The sequence below is a fragment of the Ochotona curzoniae genome, unplaced genomic scaffold, assembly GCF_017591425.1.
Source record: "Ochotona curzoniae isolate NIBS_2020 unplaced genomic scaffold, NIBS_Ocur_1.0 contig_43, whole genome shotgun sequence".
NCBI lineage: Eukaryota > Metazoa > Chordata > Mammalia > Lagomorpha > Ochotonidae > Ochotona > Ochotona curzoniae.
In genome coordinates this window covers 28465971-28490074 of record NW_024466218.1, presented here as the reverse complement: position 1 = coordinate 28490074, position 24104 = coordinate 28465971, and the positions used below count along the sequence as shown (strand labels likewise).

Genomic DNA, 24104 nt, shown 5'->3' with positions numbered 1-24104 from the left:
ATCAGGCAGGAGTCTCAGTCCAAGACCCTTCCTTGCCACCCTGGAGAAATGGCCATACATAAGGTGCTCCTGAAATGCACCAAGCAGTTGAATTTAGGAAGTACCAAGATAACTTATTAAAGGATATTTTAAATTTAAGATAGTCCGTGGTAAGCAATCTCAGGAGACCACCTTTAGGAAATTGCAAAATGCAATTAGGAAGACAGCACAGGCTCTAGTGGTTCCTACGATTTGAAATGTGCCTCATCATAATTTTCCCCAAAATGACATGACGCGTAAGTGGAGTCATAAATAAATGGACCATGGAATGTAAATATCTATGTTTTATGAAGACCCATTACACAAAAGTCAGAATTTGTAAAAGAGATGTGTTGGAAGATTTTGTAAACTCTGACATGATGGATTGCCTTCCTTCCCAGGTCTCACAGGAACGCATGCTTTTAAGCAAAAACCCAGACCAATTTGATCTAATCGAGTCCCTTTGGACAATTTTATCCAGTCAATTCCCTCTCTTTCATCTTCTACCTCTCTTGTTCTTGTTCCTTTCTGACTTTACCACACAGAAACAGTTCAATTACCACCCATATTAAAGTTCAAAAATCAAAACCACCTTGGGTTCTTCACAGACGGATATGTAGGCAAGGACACAGACTTATGCACATGTTACCTCAAAAGATTTTTCTGCTGCCTGAGTTTCCTTTCTCTCTAAATCACCATAGGTCTGGATGATACTTAGTGAATATTTTTCCCACCTTGCCCGGCCCAGAGATTGATCACCTATCCAACAGTCTTTGTCTTCCACCAGCAAGATCTTCCTGAGCAGTCAGGGATTCATATGCCTGCTCATTGCTTTATGTGGTTCAGAAAACTTCACTGCCCTTGACACTAAATGGTTTATGCATAAAATCAGGAATCGATTCTTAGCTATGATTATTGAGGCATAACACTAGGTAGTCAGTTCCTTAAACCAATCCTCCTCTTTCTCACTCAGGGACCCTCCATGCCAAATGAATCACTGCATGCATGGATTCAGCCTCCTTAAGATCCTTTTACCTTCCATCCGCCATGTCAATCATCGGGAATTTGCTTCTTCATCTCTCACTCTACAAAAATCATGTCATCTGCTCTTTTGGTATTCAAACTCTACAATCTCTTCACTCAAACCTATCTGCTCCGTTGCCTACCCAGTATGCCCTTGACAAGTGAAAAAAAAATCACTTTTCTTAAAATCTTTACAAGGGTTATCATAATTTACAGAATTTGCTAAATTATACATTGGTAATATAATAGACATTTTATACTACCTTATCTAATAATAAGTATTTCTATCTTTTGAGTTAAGTAACATTATATTTGCTTCACAGGCTTAAAAACACACACAATTTAGAGAATAGTTATAATTCCTATAGATCATATACCTGGTAAGGGCTAGATTTTGATTTCGATGCTGGCCTTTCTAATTATAAAACCCATGTTTCAATCATTCAGTCTCCTTAGATTTGTACACACTGCATCAGGAAAAGCTAACTTTCTTAAAGGAGCCTCCCCACCCCCAGTCTCCCTCTCACTGCTCCCGTTTCTTCAATCATATATCCACTGTGATTTCCTCAAATGGCATGTGTCCATGCTCATCTGAGCCACCATGCATACTGTTATAAACCAAGGGTGCCTTAATGTATCCCTTTTTTCAAATTTTTCATTTCTTAGCTGGTAAAGCAATCTCATATTTCCAAGTATTTTATCTTCCTTGCAATTTTCCATACTTCTCACAAAAACTGACTGATAAGTGCAACATACCATCATGACATCCATTCACATAAAATAAGAACAGCTAGCAGTTTCTACTTTTCTCTGTTTCACATAAATAAATTTCTTTAATTCCCATAGAAATCTATTAAAATACTCCATGTATGAATGGCAAAAGTATTATGACTGTATGATTTTACAGACATGCTGTTCTGAAGTCTGTTTTTCTTTAGAGTTCTTTGAGTGCAGAGCCCGTAACTTACATGATTTTCAGAACACAGGAATATATTATGAGGAAGAAAGAATTCATTTGAAGCAACCTATATAAATTGTAGCATAGTGTACACTATAAAAAGTTCTTAGAGAAAAATATAATCCTGCATTTTACTACATGTTAGTACAATCGCAACTATTCTTAACACTTCTTAAAATTATTATTAAATTTGCAGCATAGGCTACTGCTAATAAATATTATCCACCCACATATTCACCACACTGGGTCAGCATCCCAATGTATCCCCCTCCCAAATCCAAAATCAAAGACCCATGAAGATTCACAGCAAGGTAAAAATGCACACCCACCACCAACCAAGACAGACAGTGCACCTTGCCATATGAATGGATTTGGAAGAGCATACATTGACTTGATATCATGGTGCATGAACTTGAAATTATAAAATTAAGGTCATACTTTTTTGAATGATGGAAAGGTATGTGGTTCCAGGTCAAATCCTAACTAAACTTGAATGTCCTATTTATTGGTTGTTTATACATTTTAAATGCAGGAATATATTCAGTTGTTCATTCACAAAAATGTCACACCTTATAGACCAATTCTATGTGAATATCTGCAATCACCCATAACACATTAAAAATTATGAAGTAAAAGGATTGCCTTTCACTCAATTTTTAAAATGCTTTAAATTTTGCTGAATTTTCATCTCACCATTTGAGAGGTGAAGTATGGTGAAAAAGTAAATATTCTCTCAAAGGCAAAATTAGTAAATATATTTCTTTAGCCAAAACAAATGTATGTTATTTCTCTACAGCTTAAAAACAGTGAAGCTCACCAAATATGTAATAAAACATTTTTCTTCTAACAAGCTTATATCATGAGAAAACAATTTAAAATTAGTTTTCAGTTTCAGATTATCTTATTGTTTGGCCAGTTTCCAAAATTATAAGTTTTTTAGCTTAATGTGATTAACTATCCCAAATAACAGTCTATTTTTTTAAAGTAAACATTCATTATCTAAGGAGTTTTAGATTGAAAGTGTATGTGAATTGGTGAATATATGCCAGTTCTTGTGTCCAAATGGATGTTAGATGAAAGGAAAGAAGAGAGGGAAGGAGGGAAGAGGGAGAGAGACCAACACCAGAGAATTTAACAGACTTTCACGAGTCAACAATTGTTAAAAAGTCCAGATGGAAATATTGGCATTTCTAAATTCTTTTTCTTTTTCAAGGACTATGTCTTTGAGTGATATTTTTAAGCAACAAAATTAATTTTGAATCTGCTCCAGTTTTAAAGCATAAATTCATTTATAGAATTTGTAATATCTGTTGTAAGTAAACTTATTACTCTAGAACTATGTTAAAGTGAAGAGAATGGCTTGCTATTTTTCAAACACTACAAATACACCAGTATACCAAATTGTGTTGCTCTTAAAGTCTAATTGTTTTAAATGATAAAGATGTATTCAATTCATACATGACAACTTACTATGTGTTAATAACTACATCTAGTTTTACAATTTCCATTAAAATTCCACTAGTGGTACCAATGGTATTTTGTATTAAAATATCAAGCCAGACAAAATTGAGAAGAAGCGATTACAGTAAATTCTCAACTAATTGAGCAAGATTTAAACCAAATCAACTGACTTCCTTTAATACTTCATTTTAGCTATCTGTGTGGGTGTGTATGCATTATCTTCTATTGATTGAGATGATGTGGCAAACGATTCCATTCTAAATTGCACAGTTTTAAAAATATAATAAATATCTTATAAAAACTATGGACTAGGGCCCGGTGTGTTGGCTCAATCCTCACCTTGCAAGTGCCGGGATCCCACATGGGAGCCAGGTCTAGTCTCAGCTGCTCAACTGCCCATTCAGCTGCCTTTCTGTGGACTGGGAAGGCAGTTAGAGGACATCCCAAAGCCTTGGGACACCACACCCCCATGGGAGCCCTGGATGAGGCTCCTGGCTTGTGGCTTTGGAATAGCTCAACTCTGGCCCTTGCAGCCATTTGTGAGTGAACCAGTAGATAAAGATCTTTCTCTGTGTCTCTTTCTCACTGTGGATCTACCTTTCGAGTAAGAATAAATAAATCTTTTTTAAAAAGTTATGGACTAAATCATAGTCCGCCCTCCAAAAAAAAAATAATAAATAAGTTAAGAAGAACTAGATATTATTGCTTCAAATAAGCAACCTTTTCAGAGGCATTCCAGGCCACAACTTACTTTAATTTTATATTTGAATTGTCAACTAGTGATGTCAGATAACGTATAAATTACTCTAGAAATGTGAAAACTGCAACTGCCACCTTAGCGGATACAACATACGATATCCATGTCAACTGAAGGCTCTGCTTTGTAAACATTGTCTACTGAGGTGCAATCTGAGAATGCTGGAGACTAGCATAACAGCAGAAGGAAGAGTTAGACCAGGAAAGAGGAATGCTGGCACGGTGTGTTGAGCTGAAAGGTGCTTTTCAAAGAAATGAGATACAGAGCTACACAGAGGCAAAGCAGAATAAACAGTGTTTGCAGCCTCTTGGATCTGTTGACTTGGAGAAGTGTTCCTAAGTGACAGCAGGTGACATTCACAGCAGCCACGGGGGTCAGCAACCCAGGTTGGTACAAGCACTCTGGCACAACTGAGAACACAGCAGCCACAGCTGGGATGCCTCCTGTCATCCAGAAAATGGGAAACCTCACAGCTGCTACACAATGGTTCCTTTTACTCGGGCAGTCCACATTTTTTAATGTACCTTTGCTTCTACACGGTACAGTCCATTTTGCTCCGGTCCAGATTGCTTGTAGCAAATAAATATGAGTGGAAAGTATTCTGAAATAGGAAGTCATTCAGTGATCCTTCCTGGATTTTCAAAGTATATACATATGAGAATGTCATAGAATATTCAAGAAAAAAACGCATACTGTGAAAAGAAGTTTTCAGGGATCTCAAACATTCCTGGCACCCAAATGTGTTACTTAATTTCATTTTTGAACACTTTCAGATACTCTAGCAGCTAAAATCTTTCCTCCTACCAATATTCCTAGTAGATATTAGTCAACCATTTTTACAAAAAAGCCTTAGTTTTATGTTACTGTTGATGTATTCTGAGACATAGAAGTGGAGAAAAGACAAAATTTCCCTTTTCTTTCTATGAGGTTTGAATGTGTTGGAACATATGAACATCATTATAGATATTAATGTCTGTGAAATATTTGTGCAATTTCTTACACTTTAATGAATAGGCAATAAGGACCATTTATAACATATTCCTATTGAGTTATCTGGGAAAATAATATTTCAAACCTAATGCAAACCATTTGTGGATTTCATAATGTGGAATTTACTGTAAAATAACCAGAAATGCTGATGGGACTATTCTAGATTCTAAAGTATTTGCTCTTAACAAAAATTACTTCCAAAAGCGATTTTGTTTCTAGGGGAAAAAATACCAAACTTGAATTTTAACAGTAGAAAGAATTATGATATATGAAATGAACTTTCAGGAAATTAAATCCCACTTTCAAGAAAAAAAATATTTCCCATAAGAAATATTCTAATGGGAGTTAGAATCCAGCACTAAATATTTTGAGATCATAACTCTATACTTTTCCACTCAACTTGATAAATTGCTGATTAGGAAAAATATCACCATAATGTGTCACGACTAAAATCCATTGAGTGATTTTCACATTAGATACAACAGTGCTGAGAACATTCTGCTATGTTTAGCTAATTAACTACAAAATTATCTAAAAACCTGCCGAGATATTAAAGTTCTTGATGCTGCTCTTGTGAAGAATAGACCACATCCCAGTAGTGTCGACAGAAAGAGTTTATGGAGTGAATGCTTTAAGTGATGATTTGGTTTTTATCCAAGGGAAAACTAAATTGCTAAAGATAAATGGAGGTGAATGACCAACCAGTAGATAGTAGGGAGAGGATTATTCGATCAGAAGACAGCAGAGCTAAGGATAGAATAATAGCAAGCAAGAAACGGATCTGTGTTTGACCATCTAGGATGTTTCAGCTGCTCACGAGGCAATGTAAAAGCAGCAGCTCCTCCCAGCACCCCTCAGGCAACAGTGATAAACCTTGTTTGTTCAGCTGAGTGGATCCGGTAGAAACAGCAAAGGCATCCTCCCAAAACCTGTTCACTGGCTCGGCCATCAGGAGTCAGGCTTCAATCTTTGCACAAGCTGTTAGTGTTTTCTCTCATCAGGGAGAAGGTAAGAGAACTGTGACTTGTTTTCAATACGCTTCTTTTCTGTGCAGAAATCTCTGTGCCAGTTGAGTGAGAGTTTCTCAAAGTAGTAACCCCTTACAGCTAGACTATTCAGAATAGAAATTTTGAGAATTTTTCCGACCTTGAAACTTACTGATTGTTCTCTTACCTTTGAACTTGAGATTTCTACTATCTATTTCATAAGGTTGACATAAGATTTTGGATTTTGCTTTGCAAGAGATATCCTATAATGATTAAGAGTAAATGCACATGGCTAACATTGGGTTAAGTCACTTACCATGAATCCCATGAAGGTGTTGGTTTACGCGTTGGTTATTCCATTTTTGATCCAGCTCCCTCATGGTGCCTGGAGAAACACAGCAGATGACCTAAGTGGCTGGGCCCATGCCACCAGGTGGGAGAACAGAAAGAAGCTATTGGCTACTGGTTTCAACGTATCTGAGCCATGGTCATTGTAGCCACTGGGGGAGTGAAACAATGCATGGGAGATTTGTCTTCGTTTTCCCAAATTTATTTGCCTTTCAAATAAATATATAAATGTTAAGATTATACCTATATCTATATAAACATGCATATACATATTCACACAAGGAAAGAGAGAAAAGAGGATGACTCCAGACACAGAATGCCCAAGTTCAAGCATGGACAATCAATAAAGAAATGTGTTTCCTATCATGTTACAGTCTTGATCAAGTTTCTCAGTAAAAGCAAAAAGACTAACAGAGCTACATTGCACAACTTGCATTCAGTGTTCAGAAAGTACGACCCCCGTGGCACACCCGTCAGGATGGAACTTTATCTAAAAGTCTTCTCAGATGCCTTGTTGGAATTTCTTCTTTATGGACAGGCACTGTGCCCTGTTTTATCTCCAGACAGGAAGGGGCAACAAAACACCCTTAACAATGTTCTTAACTGTGCATTTGTATAGGGCAACAAAGCAATCCCTGTGGAGTCAGAGATGATGTCAGACAAAAGGTTAAGGCTTGGAAATGTCAAAAATAAACTGATGTGTCCTTTCAAGTATCAGTGGCTCCAATATAAATTCACATCTTCAACTGCAGCTCTGCTCCTTCGTTTACGGAGAACTGCAAGAGAGAATTAGCCACCCAGGACGACTGAATGGAAGATTTTCAGTAGTGCAGGCCAATACAAGGATATTTTTATTTCATGGAACGTGTTCAAATGACATACTCAGTAAGTGGCAGTATTTTATTATTTTCTAATGTTATTCCTCTTGAAATTTTGTATTCTTCCTAATTATAGGACATTGAATAATTGTTATTCTGAGATACCTGTGTGGGCTGGATCTCACTTTTTTTTTAAGATTTATTTTTTGATTTTCATTACAAAGTCAGATATACAAAGAGGAGGAGACACAGAGAGGAAGATCTTCTATCCGATGATTCACTCCCCCACGTGAGCGCAACGGCCGGTGCTGTACGATCCAAAGCCAGGAGCCAGGAACTTCCTCCAGGTCTCCCACATGGGTGCAGGGTCCCAAGGTATTGGGCTGTCCTCTACTGCATTCCCAGGCCACAAGCAGGGAGCTGGACGGTAAGTGGAGCTGCTGGGATTAGAACCGGCACCCATATGGGATCCCAGCGGGTTCAAGGCAAGGACTTTAGCCGCCAGGCCACAGTACCAGGCCCATGGATCCCTCACTTTTCATACACTGAATTTCTGACCTTCAAAAGCTAAGAAAGTGACCACATCTGTAAATGGAGCCTTTTGAAGTGGTTAAGTTGAAATGAGGCAGCCATTAAGATGGCCTGTTATCCAATCTGAGTGGTGTTCCAGGAAATCGAACTTTGGACACACAAAGATATACCAGGAGAGACACGCGAAGAGATAGTGAGAGTAGTTGCTTTGAACCAGAGAGGACTCAGAGAAACCAACTCCACTCACTCTCGATCTCTGAGCTGTCATCTCCATCACTGAGAAAATACACTTCTGATCTTGAAGCCATCCAATCAGTGGTGTTTTCCTGAGAAAACCCTGGAAAACTAACAAAATCTTTTTATCAGAAACTGCCCATTTTTACACTAGATTTGCAGAGTCAGCCAAGCTTGATTTTTAGTTTGTAACAGAACTGCTCAGCAAGTTAAGCTAGGCAGAGCCTCCAAATTCAAACAACCCTGGCAGATCAAGTAAGCGATCCGAAATGCACTTCTCACAGCTGGAAATCCTGAAGAATCAAGTAAAGATTCTGACTTTGTGGCCTTTGGCTGGTTAGTAGCAAACTAGAATTCACATGCTAATGTAAGCACAATGTTACTCTCTCCCCTGATTCTTTGCACCCTTCTCACGAGCTGCTCTTACCTAGCCCTAAAATTTCCAAATGCCTTTGATAAAGCCACATCGAATGAACAAACCTCTGCCTCAGAATTGTTCCAAGAAGGTCATATTATCTGTCCTGGCTTTCTAGGGCTATTGTAATAATGCACCCGCAGCTGGGTAGCTTACAACATCAAGGCGCTGTGTGACATATCAGAGGCATAGAATTCTGACATACAGGTCCCGGTGGAGCCATGTTCCCACTACAGGAACGCTGGAGGGGTTCTAACTCATGTCTCTCTCCAAGCTTCTGCTATTGCTGGCCATCCTTAAAGCAACTTGGATTGTAAACACATCACTCCAAACTGGCTCCACTGTGATGCCCCATTCCCCTGTGTGTCTCTTTCTGCTGTTCTCATGTCTGTGCCAGTCACACTTGATAAAGGGTCCTCTACTATGATCTCATCTTAGCTAACTATATTTGCAAGAATCCTATTTCCAAAAAGGTTAACATTCTGAGGTTCTGGGAAGAACATGATTTTTGAAATGTCACTGTTTAACCCAGAATGTAATCCAAAGAGAACAGATGTGCCATGCAAACTAATGGCAGATGACTAACAAGATCCAACCTGCATTGTCAACCTGCCTTGTCACTGCAGAATTTTAACAACAGTGGGTCTTTCTCAAATTATGGGTTGAAAAAAAGACTGCAAACAGCCAAACAACAAAGAATGGAAAGAGATCAAAACAGCATTCACAGCAAACAAAAAATAATTGTAGAGTAAGCTTCTTGCAAGCTCCTTATTTTGGAAAAAAAAACAACTTTACATGGTAAATTTTCAGAGTCTGCCATCACTTAACTCTTAAGCATAATAATGAAAGTCAATTCTGGACTATGATTTCTCTAAAGGCCTTTTCTACTTCAGAGAAACCTCCCTTAATTTAGGAGAAATTGTCTCAACTCTTTTGAGCTCTAGCACTAGCCATGCAACTTTCAGAGATTCCAAGAATTCTCCATGAGATTTATTAAACCACCCTGTTTAAACTGAAGATACTACTGATGGTTTAAAATTCCTAATTTTAAATTGTGAGTCTTACTAGTTGCCAAAAATCATTCCCCTTGTTTAATAATCAGGTTTTGATGGCTTCTCATTTCAAAATAATCTTTCCTTAAATCTACATTAATCAACTCAAACAACAAAAGTCCACCATGGCTAAGCAGCAAAAAAAAAAATACAATTTCAACCACAGAAAAACCCGGAGGTCCTGGCGCTGTAGCCCACCGGGTAAAGTCCTCACCTTACATGTACCAGGATCCCATACTGGCGCTAGTTCTTGTCCTTGTGGCTCTGTCTCCCTGCTTGTGGCCTGGGAAAGCAGTCAAGGACAGCCCAAAACCTTGGGACCCTGCAACTACGTGGAAGAGCTGGAAGAGGCTCCTGGCTTTGGAACAGCTCAGCTCTGGCCATTGCAACTACTTAGGAAATGATTCAGTGGATGGAAGATCTTTCTCTCTGCTTCTCCTCCTCTGTATATCTGACTTTCCAATAAAAAATCAATAAATCTTAAGAAAATCCCAGGAACACAAAGGAAGGAGCACAACCCCACGGAGCTGAGAAACATTCAGTGGAGAACAGGCAAAACATAGCGGAGACTCCACCGGGCAGCAAGGTGCGAGGACAGGCATTCCCCAGCCAGGCCTGTGGGAGGACAGGAAAATGAACGGGCATCCTTGCCGGTGTAAAACCATAGCCAGCTCTAATCCTGTGAAAAACCATCAGGAACTCGGGCAAAGATCCTGAAGCAGTTGGAGTGGAAATACATGAGAGCCGGAGCTCCCTAACCCTCAAGCTTTGATACCAGATCAGAAAGGTGGCTGCCCGAAGAACACATTGTTTCATGATTGACCACCACCCTGTGCATGCTAGCTCATAAACCACATCCTGTTTCAAATCTCCCTTCCTTATACCTGTGTGAGCCTCAGTCATTAAAAGTCTGATGCTGTTAATGAACTTCAGCTATTGACCATCAGTCAGTAATCCATGTGTAAGATTATCAGATCCAAGACTAGCTGCGGGACAGCGAACACAGCCTCCCTCCTCCATCTACACAGCGGGTTACTAGCAAGAAAGTAGTATCTTCCCTCCATGATGTGAGAGAAGACCACGACCCCTGCCACTGGTGACTTTGACCAAAAGAATTGCATGGCTTCAAGTGTGGCCTTGAAGTCTGCAGCTGACGGCTTGGGTCCATGAAGACAGCCCACATTTGCTCCCTGAAGCACCATATTTAATTTGCAGAAGTGGAACTACAGTTGAACTCTGCCTTGACTCATGGGAATAACAGGCAATTCTGCCACTGCTGGAGATAACCGTGGCTGGTGACAAGACAGTTTGTACAGTGGAGAGTGACCTGTTGATGAGTTACAACTGAGGTCTTAGCATAGGCCATGGTCCTGAGATGCTAATGGGTGGAGCTGGGTCCATATTTGACTATGAAGACTCAGCACACTGGGCTAAATCTCATGGAGGGGATCACAGCACACATGACAAAGTAGATGCATAATAGATAGGGCTGGAGACAGAACTGATCCAGCAACTGCCAGTATGTGTGTAGGCTGATGTGGGTGCCAGACAGCTGAACCCCATACTGAGAAGCACATGCAAGAGTCAGGTCTGGGGTCACTTCAGATGTTGTTTCTTTGGGAATCTCCCCTACAGCCGAACCGCTGGACTCAGAACTCCAATCTCAATTCTTCTGCAGCTCTTCAACACAAGCTCTTCAACTACACCACGATCCTAACTGCATCGGTACCTGGGGATTGACAACCTCCTGATGTCATCCCAGGGTCCCTGAAGTGCAGTACGCTCTGAGGGTTCTGCTCAAGTGATTTAAATAATTCTGAAATCAGGGGATCCTTACTTATGCATTCCATGAAGCCAGAACTATCTGAATTAGCAACCAGAAAACAACACAAATGAAGATAATTATTATCAACCAAATAAACACAGCTGCAAAAATATCCTCATAAAAATGCTTTCAAACGGAATCCAACAAGTCAAAAAGATCATCTGCCCTGCAAGGTGAGGTTTATCTCAAGAATTTGTGATGGCTTAACACCTGCAAATCAATAAACATGTTACATGTCATTAACAAAATGAAAATAAAATCATACGATTATCTCAGAGGTTGCAGAGAAAGCCTTTGATAAAACCCAACACCCTTTCATGATTAAAAAACATTAAACATTGAGTATAGAACAATTGAGGCAGTTTATGCCAAACCTACAGCCAGTGTCATACTGAATGAAGAAAAGGTGGAAACATTTCCGCCAACACATGAAATCAAACAAGGATGCCCACTCTGACCATTAGTAGTTAATACAGTCTGCAAGTTTCAGCCAGAGCCATTATTCAAGAAGTAGAAGTCAAAGGGACACAAACTGGAAAGGAGAGACTCAAACTGTTCCTGTCTGCCAATGACTCTGCTTTTAGGGGAAACAAAAGGTCCACAAAGAGGCCATTAGGACTCATAAAGAAATTCAGCAAAATTACAGGATATAATATAAACATGTAAAATTAAAAACATTTTCATATACCAACAACGCTCTGGCTGAGTGAGAACTTCAACGGAGAGGGGGTTTAAAGGGCACGGCCTCTGCAGAGCTTTCCTCATCTCCCAAAGACAAAGTGAATTACTTCCCCTCTCAACCTCCTATTGCACTGCATGGCTCTGTTACTGTTGCTCTTAAATCAAGCCATCCCTGTGCCTCCTTCCTGCCCTCCCTGTGAGCAGAGAGAAATCAAATCTCATCCATGTCTTTCTTAAAATTCTAACTCTGAAAACTAATGTTTATCAAGTTATTTCATTTTAATGAAGAGAATGGAAATTACAACACTGAAGCATACTTTTAAATTCCTTGTTGCATAACTAAGCAAAAATCACATATCAGAGAAATATGTGTGACTCTTTAGTATTCAGTGGTCTTCCTACTTTTTTATTTATTGAACTCTATTTAGTAGAATGTTAACAGTGAGACTGTAAAGTAAATAGAAAATACATGATTGAAAAATCTTAAGAGAAAGAATGGAAAAAGAAGTGAGACGAGGGGCATAATTATATTCTTAAAATTGTATCTGATCTACATGAAATGTGCTCTCTTTATATTCATGACACTAAATTATTTTTTAAAGAATCAAAACATTAGGTAATGAGATACCAGACTTCTTGAGCTCCTTTCTAAAAGAGAGAGAGAGAGAGAGAGAGAGAGAGAGAGAGAGAGAGAGGATGAAGAAATACACTTTCTCATTCATAAGCCACAGAACCTGGAAAGGTCACAAATGTTAAGGCATTCAAGTGGACAATTATCCATCCTAATGATGTAGCACTTACACATGATGGAATATACTCAGTCTTTTTAAAAACATGAAATTTTGTCTTTTACAATAAAATGGATGTAACTAGGAACCATTCTGCTTAGTAAAATAAGCCACCCCCCAAAAACTCATAAGTATTTCTTCATTAGTTATAGCTAATATAGAGCATGGCATAACAACGGACATGGAATTAAGCTGACATCTTGCAAGTTGATCATTGTGTATAACCCTTGCTTACAACTCTGCAGAACAGAGCTCAATCTACCTTTGAGCTCTACAACTCTTAGTTTAGAAGACCAACAAGACTTTGATTGCAAATTGAACATAAGTTACCACAAACAAAAACAAACTAAAGGGAAGGAAATCTGAAGGAGGTAGGAGAGACAAAATTATCACTGTATTCTAAAATCATATCCATGAAATCTACTCTTTATACATTTTAATAAATGAGGTCATGTATAATGGCATAGTGGGTAAACTCATCACCTACAATGCCAATATGCCATATGGGTTAAGACTTGGCAGTTTCACTTGCAATCCAGCTCCCTGCTAACGGCCTAGGAAAGGAAGAGAGAGCTAGTAGACTTGCTTGGACTCATGCAAACACATTTGGGACTCAAATAAAGCTCTGTGCTTTGGTCTGACTCAGCTTTGGCCATTATGGCATCTAGGGAGTGAACCAGTAGATTTAAGTGCACTCTCTCTCTCCCTCTCTATAACTCTGACTCTCAAACAATCTTTAAACTATATAATAAAAATATAATAATAAACACATACTCTTAAAGATAATAAACTCAAATCCAATATTTTCCTATTAATATTGGGTCTTCAATTTTTCAGTGCTGACGACAAGATAAATAATGTGCTCCCAGGGGGTATGCAATTAGTAATGTTGAGAACTGTTCATTATGAGGGATACTAAACCCCAACCAAAATGAAACTAGAATTTTCCCATGACCAAACAAGTGTTTCCTAATTTTAAGAAAAGTCATTTCGGTGGCCATTCTATGCAGTTTCAATGGCATAAATAATGACCAAGCTTTCATAAAAGATAAAATAGTCAATCAACCTCAATATTTCTAAAATTGAGTGATATTTCTATAGCACAATTAAAACAAGTGACTGACGGCCAAGTGACTGTTGGCCTTCTATATTATGACAGGGTTTCAGCTCCTGTTACGGTATTTAGAATACAGTATCACTTCCAAATACCTAACTCAGAAGACTTCACTTCAAATGACTCAAATACTCAAAATCTAAAGATTTTCAATGCTGCAAAATGTTCATTGGAATACACATTGATAACAAAAGCAATTAGAAACCAGAAACCCCCCAAAATTATTTCTGTAATGGCAGCATTTCAAAGCAGTAGCTCTCCCTGAGAAATAGTACTCATTTTATATTTTTATTTAGAACAATGATCTTCACGAACAAACAAAGATAACCTTATCAGATAGGAAATATCAGACACATGCTATCTCCTCCTTTCCCTTTGACCATCCACTCTTCCTTAACACGGCAGCATGCTGCAGTACTCTCCACAGCAAAACAAACACAAACCTTAAGAAAGATCATGTAATTCTCAATTGGCTTCCTGAATGCATTTGAAGTCATACCGTTATTCCCAAACCACAGATTTGCAATGAATCAAAATCAAGAAAGGGTTCTTCTTGTTTGTTACACAAGCTGTGCTTTGGGGGCACATGGCAACCACACTAGCCTCATAAAAGGTGTGGTTGCTCTTCTTGGGATATCAGTGCACATTAAAAACGCATCTGTAGCTGCGGGCACTTTTACAGCCTCTCAGTGCAAGTCAGCAGTGGCCAGAGGGGACTGGCTTTTCTTGGTTTTTAAAAGAAAAACGAAAATATGTCCTACAAAGCTTATGGATCCTGTCCACAGAGCTGACAAGGGAGCGCTTTCAACACTTCCTTGACAATATTGTTGGGGAATTTACTCAAGAAAGGTTCTCTCTTTTTATTTCAACATTTTTTAATTACATCCTGAGATTCATAAGCAGCAAATCAGGCTGAGCCTCTGAACTTGAGCTACAGAATTAATTTAACACTCTCACTTGAATGCCTGAAACAGTTGCACCCATGAGCAACTGATGTAGCTACTCAGGTAATCAGACCCTCCCACAGGTGTACTAAGATGACCCTAAAGATAAAAGACATAAAATGGCCTGCCTTAGTGACACGTAACACGCTGACACTCTGTCCACATGGAAGACTGACTCCACTGATTAGTCAGCATTTGCAATGACTTAACATTAGTAATTCAAAATCACTTAGCATTAATAATTTGAAAAACTGTTCCACAATTACATGAACACCCAAATCCCAATGAGCCACTGATACATTAAAAGCACTAGGTAGAACAGACAGAACCAGCACTTACCCAGCACTGGAACACATCCCGGAGAGTTTTACGCAGTGTAGAATTGCCATATTAATAGTAAACATTTGTGTGTATGTTTAAAACCAAAACTGCTCTGACCAGCAGAGCCAGTAATGTGCACCCAAAGAGGGTCTGGGGATGAAGCACCAACAGGAGACCAGTGATGGTAGAAGTCTCTGCGAAGTCTCCCTTTATTGGCCCTTCACCTCTGCTTATATATTCTTCCCCCCACATCCTCTATTGGATACAGATGAGTCCAATTAGTACAGGTGTTTTTAGCCACAAGCCCAGTTCCTATTCCTGCCCAGTTCCTATTCCTGCCCAGGCTAATTAGCACTAATCAACTCCTTAGCCCACAACACAAAACCATTACAGTTATGAAATATGCTGAAAACTTGGCATGGCATGTCTTAATTCTGGTTGGTCCATTAAATGCTAGACTCAGCAATTCATTTTTTTAAAATATGCAATGCTTCACAAATTTGTCTCTCATCTTTGCACAGGGGCCATGCTAATCTTCTCGGTATCATTCCAATTTTAGTATATGTGCTGCCAAAGTGAGCACAGCAAATCATTCTTAAAACCAAATTGTCTGGATCTGTGTAAGGCCCTGCCAGGGTGGGTGAGGGGTGGCTTAGGAGGAGCCTGAGGAGGGTGACTGGTAAGGCCGCACCTGAAGAAGGCAGCTCCCTCCTTGTCCAGCTGTGATGTAGGAATTTACCAATGTGAAGGGAGTTTATAGCACTCTAGCACTGTATAAGGCACATTCCTTTGTCCCCAATCCCCATCTTTATAGCCTCCTAATAAACACAACCACTCACGTCCCCTGGGCGTGACTTCTCTGGCCAGCTGTCTGTACCAGACCAGAGAACCTTGCTCAGGAACGCTCCCAATAAAGCTTGTTTTAAGCTGAACTCCATTCTGTGTGGATTTCTGGTTCTGAACATGAACTCAAACCTTATCATCTGTTTTTAGGCTTCTGATTGAAAGGGAAGAATTCTGTTAGTCCAGTGGTTTTCATCAAGCATTATAGTCAAATCTATGTTTAATAGAACTGAGCCAATCCCACTAGTAAGTGGACTACTGTCATCGATACATATACATGTTTGAAATATAAAATATTAAAAGTATCTTATAATCTAAATGATAAAAAATTAAGCTCATTAAAATAGCATCTACTTACTTATGCAAAATGCTTTTCTTTCTCTTCTACCTGTATTATATAATGAATCTTCATCACAAATTGGGACAAAAAAGTTCTCCTGAATTTGTTTAAGCAATTTGGTTTCACTTTGATAGAAGTTTGCACATATCACAAACATTCCAACATACTTTTACATTAGCATTCTGGATGAATTGCCTTTTATTTAAAAACAAAATGGAAAACTACCTTACCTTGTTTATTCTACTTCCAAAATCATAAGACTCTGAAGAGTAAAAAGAATGGGGAGAGAAATTAGAGTAGGAACCTGAGAAACAACAGCGTGGTGAGTCAGCTGTCTCTCATCTCCCAAATCTGAAACTGTAGAAATCATCAATACAGATGCATCACTGGGCACAACAGCAAACATGCTCCAATGTACACCTCCTCTCTATGCCAAGTATCAGAAAAGAATATTTTACCAAGAAATTTCAGATAAAAACTGTTCTATTCCAGCCAAACATCAAACACGTTCCACCTCCCATTTGCAAAACTTAGATTTCCACCCTAACCCAGTGGTAATAAGGCACCTCCCCTCTACTGCACAACAATGCAAAGGGGCCTAACGAAGAGACGAGACTGATACCCCACAAAACACAATGGGTCCAGGCCCTTCCAACCACTTCTCTTTGCTAGGAACTAGCAACAAGGTGTTCATTCCTTCCTGTTCCACAGATTCAGGGCGTTACTAGTCAAGACCTAATAAGCCAGAAATCCTACAGCTATACAGCAGTAAGAAGATCTCCACATACACATGATTCCATCATAAGCCCTCCATGCCAGTGGAAAACAAGTAGAAAATTTGGACCTCGACTCTTAAATGAAAATAAAAGGCCATGACCACCTGCTTCCTCTGTTGTACTTGTGTCCAAGGAAGCCAGGTATTAGAGGAGATTTAGATCAGATTCAAAGATCCAAGAACTCAAGTTTCAGGAAAACATCACATATACTGAGAACTGGGATAAGTGCAGTGTTTAGTAAGAAAAGGAGAATATATGTCAACACTGTGATGACAGGCATGAGATGATGATCTAGCAAGCAACTGTAAAGGAACCATCATAAAAACACATTGAGGAACAAGCCAAAACATGCTTAAAACATTGAAAAAAAAAAAAGGGCCCGGCGAGGTGGCACAGTGGTTAAGGTCCTCGCCTTGCACTCCCGGGATCCCATATGGGCAACGGTTCTATCCCGGCAGCCCCGCTTCCCTTCCAGCTCCCTGCCTGTGGCCCGGGAAAGCAGTCTAGGACTGCCCAAAGCTTTGGGACCTGCACCCGCGTGGGAGATCCGGAAGAGGCTCCTGGCTGTGGACCGGCATAGCATCGGCCGTTGCGCTCACTTGGGGAGTGAATCATCGGACGGAAGATCTTCCTGTTTGTCTCTCCTCTCGGTATATCCGCCTTTCCAATAAAAAAAAATAATAATAAAAATAAATCTTTAAAAAAATTTTAAAAAATAGCTTCAGCACAACAACTAAATAACCAAATGGACAATTTGAGGACTGAAAACAGTAATAATTAAAACTTTAAAAACTACTGTGAGTAGACTCCACAGTACAGAAGACTGACAAAATAACTTATAGAAAACAATTAACAACGCGAAGAAGCAAACAACAGAATGGAGAAAACCACTGCACACTACACAACTGATGGGGGCTAATATACAGGTTCTATAAAGAGATTCAGAAATTCGGGGACAGTAAAAAAAAAAAAAATACCTGTGAGGAACTGGGGAAAGGAAATGAACACACATTTTTCAAAAGAACAGATTCAAATGGCTAACAGAAAAGATGCTCAGGTTCTCTCCCCATCAGGGATATACAAATAAAAAGCACATTGAGGTTCCACCTAACTCCAGTAAGTTTGACCTACATTCAGAACTCTACTCATAACACATGCAGGCATGGATCTGGGGAGAAACGTACCCTCCTTCACTGCTGGTGGGAGCAGACTAGTACAACCACTATGGAAATCAGTATGGAGAGTGCTAAGAGAACAACAAACAAGCCTGTCATATGACCCAGATACCCTGCTTCTAGGAATATAACCAAAGGAAATGAAATCTGCATGTGAGAAAGGGATCTGGAATCCTATATTTATAGCAGCACAATAGCAAAGACAGGGAAACAAACCAGATGCCCATCCAAAAGAGAAGTGGTTAAAGAAACTGTGGTACAACTACTCCATGGGATACTACTCAGATATTAAAAAGAATGAAATTATTCAATTTGCAACCAAATGGTCCCACTAAAGACCATTTTGCTCAGAGAAATAAGTCGATCTGAAAAGGACAGATACCATATGTTCACTCTGATGTAAGGCAAACTTAATGCAATGTATAAGATCAATAACCCTTTCAATATTGTTTTTGCTACAACCCATGGGTTTTGATATTGAGTTTATTTTCATTTCTTCAGAATAGTTTTTCTCTTATTAAATTCTTCACTGACTCGTAGATCACACAGTTGTATCATTACACCCAAGAAGCTTTTATCTTTTCTTCTTCATTGCTTCACTGACACATCAGTTATTCAGTAGCATGTAACTTAACTCCATGGTGCTACAAGTCTTTGGTTTTATATTATTCCTGTTGTTGATTCTGTCTTATGGTTTCTCATTTAAGGAAATGCATATTAACTGCATAATAGAGACAATCATATCCAGATGAAGATACAATGCAATAGGCATCTCTACTTCCAATTCAAAGATGAACTCTCAAGGAAACTGTTGGATATGTCTTAACAATAGGGTGTTGGACCGTCTGTTATTGTCTGTACCAGCAAGATTAGGACACACTTAAATAATAGAATGATGGACTTATGACTGCTTATGAAGGACTATATTATTCTTACAGTATGTGGGATGTAAGTTGGAGGGGAGGGAATATATGGAGAAGATGGGGAAACCTTAGAATCTATGGAATTGTACTATAAAATAAAAATACAATAGAGGAAAACAATAACTTGAAGGACAAGTATAATTGTCCACTTGGAATAAAAAGAGAAAACAAACTAGGGGAAAGATGACTAAAGATGACTATAGCCACAGGGATCTGCAAGATCCTCCCCTCATCACCACCACCCCCCAAAAAATCGAAGGAATTAATAGTGAAAAAAGAGTGAAGTTAAAAAAATACTCAAAGTGATGCCTAACTCCCCAAACTAGGATGTCACAGACTCTGTTATTTTTTCTTACATCAGAAACAACTAATCTACTATTCAAATTTCATTGCTTCCATTGGAGTTAACCGCAATTTCACACCTAACACTTAGAGGGGCAATGCGTTTAACTCCATAAGAAAGCATAAGTCCAAAAATATCCGTGATAATTTAATAAATATTTAAATGGGTTTGGAGACACAAGAAAAATAGGAAAAAAGGAGTCTATTAAGTTATTTTACTTTTACAGCTCTGTCACCTTTCTATGTACAGATTTGAGGTTATCTTAAACACTTGTAAAAATATTCTAAAGTTTCAGGGGTATCTGGTAATTATTTTGAATAGCAAGGTTTTTCTTCACTAAGAAAATTAGTGGGGCTAATGATGCCAACAGATATATGAGAGATTATGCCACTGAGGGTAGGGTTTTTGTTTTTTGTTTGTTTGTTTCTTGTTTGTGTCATTAACAAGCCACAAGAAGAAGGGCCTGGAATTAGAGAATTGAGAAGTCAAACAGGTCCCCATCAAGGAAACCTGTGTGGTTCTACAACAGACACTTGATGGAAGTGGAGGTGCTGAGAGTGTAGTCTGTACCACTGATGTGGCCTCATTGTTGATGGTGTGTAGAAACTCGCCCAGTTACACGCAATTTTAAACATCCCACTCCACACACTAATACTGCTACTTCACAGTCTGGACAGGGTTCAGATAAAAACTGCAAGCAATGTGCATCTGCAGGTCAGGGAAGAGGAAGCACCAATTAGACTAAACCCAGCCCTTCAAGAACCTCAGCAGTAGAATCTAACCTCAGGAAGAATCTAACCTCCTTTGTTGTACCGCATACAGCTGTTGCTACTATGCTGGAACAGCAAAGGAAGGACGACTCCAGAGGCCCTGAGGACTTGCAAAGCTGTCCATTCTCACAATTGAACAGGACATGGTCTCTGCTACCCAAGGCCTTGATGGATAGGCAGGATTCAAGTTATTGGCAGGTATGAAAGTTTGAGCAAAGGCAAGAAAGCATCAAATCCCAGAGCATGCAGGTATTTCTTTCGTTTAACTGGTAGAAGAAAACTTTTCTTTGCTCCTCCCTCACTAAAACAACAGCAGCAGCAACAAATACTACATAAAATGTACTTTGGAATGCAATCCATTTATAAACTGGGGACTTTTTGCATAAATTAGAAAAAGAAAACTTACTAAATTTCTGAATAGCTGGATAATTTTTATTTGTCAAATAACAACATAAACACATCTTTTTAGCTCCCAATTTGCAATCGGTTGTGAAAGGGTATATTTAATTCTAGAAGCAAATTTTAATTCAGAATTATCATTATTAAATTTCATTTACAGCTTTAACCTATAAGCATATTTAACCTATACACATATTTAATTGAATAAAATTGTTATACATCTTCACTTTCATTAATCTGTAGAGTAATGAAAAATTTTAAAAGACTCATTTAATGTTAACATTTGCCTAAAGGCAATATAAGCACAGCAACTGTGGTAATTTTAAACAAGTATCTTCTGTTTTGGGCTAAGGAGTTGATTAGTGCTCATTAGCCTGGACAGGAACAGGAACTGGGCAGGAATAGGAACTGGGCTTGTGGCTAAAAACACCTGCACTAATTGCACTCATCTGTATCCAATATCCTGCTAAATGAGGATGTGGGGGGAAGAGTATATAAGGAGGGGTGAAGGAGCAATAAAGGGAGACTCCGCAGAGACTTCTACCATCACTGGTCTCCTGTTGGTGCTTCATCCCCAGGCCCTCTTTGGGTTACTGGCTTTACTAGTTGGAGCAATCTTCTACTTAACAAACATTAGCTCATATGATTTTTAAAACACTCACAGATAAGGTTCTTATGGTGTCCAAAGTTCCTCATTACACTCTCTCAAAATTCTTACAACAAAATCCAAATAAGGTATATCTTGGCCCAAGGTTATTGATCAATTACGTTATATCTCTAACTTTCAATCCAGTGCTCCTGCTAATATGCCACATTGCCTCTCTCTGTATGAATCCTGTATGCCCAGGATATTGCAGAATCCCCTAAATTAACGAATGAATGAGAGTAATCCAACTGCCCAAATTATGAATTTTAAGTAGGCATACTTCTTTAAAAAAATCAAATGTGCCAGTGATGGTGTCCATTGATTAATTAAAAATGCCACAGTTCTGTGACACAGCAGTGGTATGGGCTGGCACACTTACAGCCTTGAAGAATTTTCTATTAATATCTAATGCTTCCACTCCAAATTCTGTAAAGTGTTTGGGAGGTTTTTTAAAGCACATTTTAATGTGTTGCCTTTAGGTAAAGCAATAATGTCAGCTGCAATTTCTTTGGTTTTATTGTATCATAGTTGAAATCAATAATTCCAGAGGCTAATAAGGAAATAAGTAAAAATGTAGCATCGATTATAAAAAAAATGTGATTATTATGATATGATAACCTCAAAATTGGAAAGCAACTTGTCACATGAACTTTGCTATCAGCAAGTGCATTTTATGCCATAAACAAACTGATCTGTACTAATTGGGGCTAATGTTCTGTAGCAAAGAATTGCTGCCAGATTTCTTTTTGAGAAAGATAACAGAAAGAGAGCAAGGGAGAGAATGAGAAGCAGAAAAAAGGGAGGAAGGGAGGATGGGAGATTGGAAACTATCATTATATTCTCAGAATTTCATCAAGGAACTACATTGAATCTGTCCTTTGTATTAATATCACATTAACTGGGCACCAAGGAGAATTCTGTCGTAATAATAACCATTCATGTGCTATAAGTCTAAGGATCTAATGTATAGACAAATTCCCTTAAGTAAAAAAAAAAAACAAATTGCATTAAAAATGAAAAATCTGAATTGCAAAGGACTCAAGTGAATGCAGAGGATGCACTGCAGAGATAGGCAAGTTTGTATTTAAGAAAATTCGCTATAAAAAAGTAATATGCTTGCTAAGAAAGATAATTAAAGATAATTAACACATTAAAATGTTCCCAAACAAAGGTTCCATTTGACAGACAGCCATGAGTGCCAGTCTCCAACACAAAGGTAAGACATGAAGTAACTTTCCAATGTACAGACTGTTTACATCTCAGAGGGGAAAAAAAGTCTATGATTTCTCACACTGCTGCCAGAATTAAGAGGCTAGCATTTAGTAGGTACTCAGTAAATATTTCTGAATGCACGAATTAAGTTCAAAGCATTCTATTTAATGAATTACCTGAGCTTTATAACACAGCACTGTGTTGACTATCACTTAACAAAGAATAAATGAAAACTGAATTTAGCCCTTGAAGCACTTCTGTCCATTTCCTATCTTAAAATATTCATTTAAATTGCTGGCTTAACTCAGTCTCAGGGCTACTTTTAGTGACATTATCACCCAGTACTTTAAAAACTCAATGCTAGAGGGGCAGGCACAGAGATAAAGCACACTACAGTGCCAGCATCCCATACAGGCACCCGTTTGTGTCCTAGCCACTCCATTTCCATTGCAGCTTCCTGCTAGTGATTGGAGGAAGCAATGGAAGATGGCCCAAAGTTCGGGCCCCTGCACTCACATGGGAGACTTGGAGGAGCTTCTGGTTTCACATGGGCTCAGCTCCAGCCATTGCAACCATTTGGGGAGTGAAACAGAGGATGAAAGATTCTCTCTCTCTCTCTTCTTCTCTTTGTAAATTTGCCTCTTAGATAAAAAATAAATAAATCTTTAAAAAAAAAAAAAAACTTGGGTGGATATTATGAGGACAAGAGTGAGCTTTCAATTCTAAAACTTCTGTGTTTATCCAGAATAAGTCTAATTCAAGCTGCAGCACAGGCAAGCAAAATCAAAACAAATGATCTTGCTCATCAAGGAGACAGTAAGAAGAAGATATCAGTGGTTCGAGCCAAGCCAGTTGATTCAGCAACATGGTTTACTCGTCTCCCTGTGGAGAGGACTACGTGAGGGGAGGAGAAAACCTGAGAGCATACCATAGCAGTGTGCTAGCCACCTCTGTTAAGAGGAGAGACACATGTCGTCCCCTCTCACTCATCTTGCCTACTGTTCATTTGATGAATCAGATTAAGCCTGTCATTAAGGAAGGTCATGAAAACACCCCTGGGCAAGATCTTGATCTGTCAGGAAAGTTGTCTGGGATCTTCATGAGGCTATTTTCCTAACACCAACATCTGTTCTAGTTTGGATCCACAAAAAGACTACTGATAGCGTGGATATATCTTACCATTAGAGAATGAAGTGTATGTTAATAAATCAACCTAGGAAGATCTTTCCCCACTCTAGGCATTCAAATTCTGTTTTACTTTTATCCAAAATTACCTCCACTATATTGTTCAGCAGTCATTATAATATCTACCATGAGAGTAAATGACAGTGTAACCATAAACCCTAGAGTGAAAGCACACAAAACTAAGGATTCCCTAAATTTGGGTATGAATCTCATTTTGTTAAAATAGGG

General features: G+C 38.7%; 1 long non-coding RNA gene and 1 other non-coding gene across 2 annotated transcripts in view; both read right to left on the bottom strand.

Moving 5' to 3' along the window:
* Window positions 1-24104, bottom strand: part of LOC121159707 — a 108103-nt gene that overhangs the window by 3123 nt on the left and 80876 nt on the right. The window contains exon 2 of the long non-coding RNA XR_005884408.1: window positions 6510-6578. This is a non-coding gene — a long non-coding RNA (uncharacterized LOC121159707). The remainder of the gene's footprint in view (window positions 1-6509; window positions 6579-24104) is intronic.
* Window positions 15741-15847, bottom strand: LOC121159779. Its single transcript, XR_005884432.1, has one exon. It is a non-coding gene; the product is annotated as a U6 spliceosomal RNA (small nuclear RNA).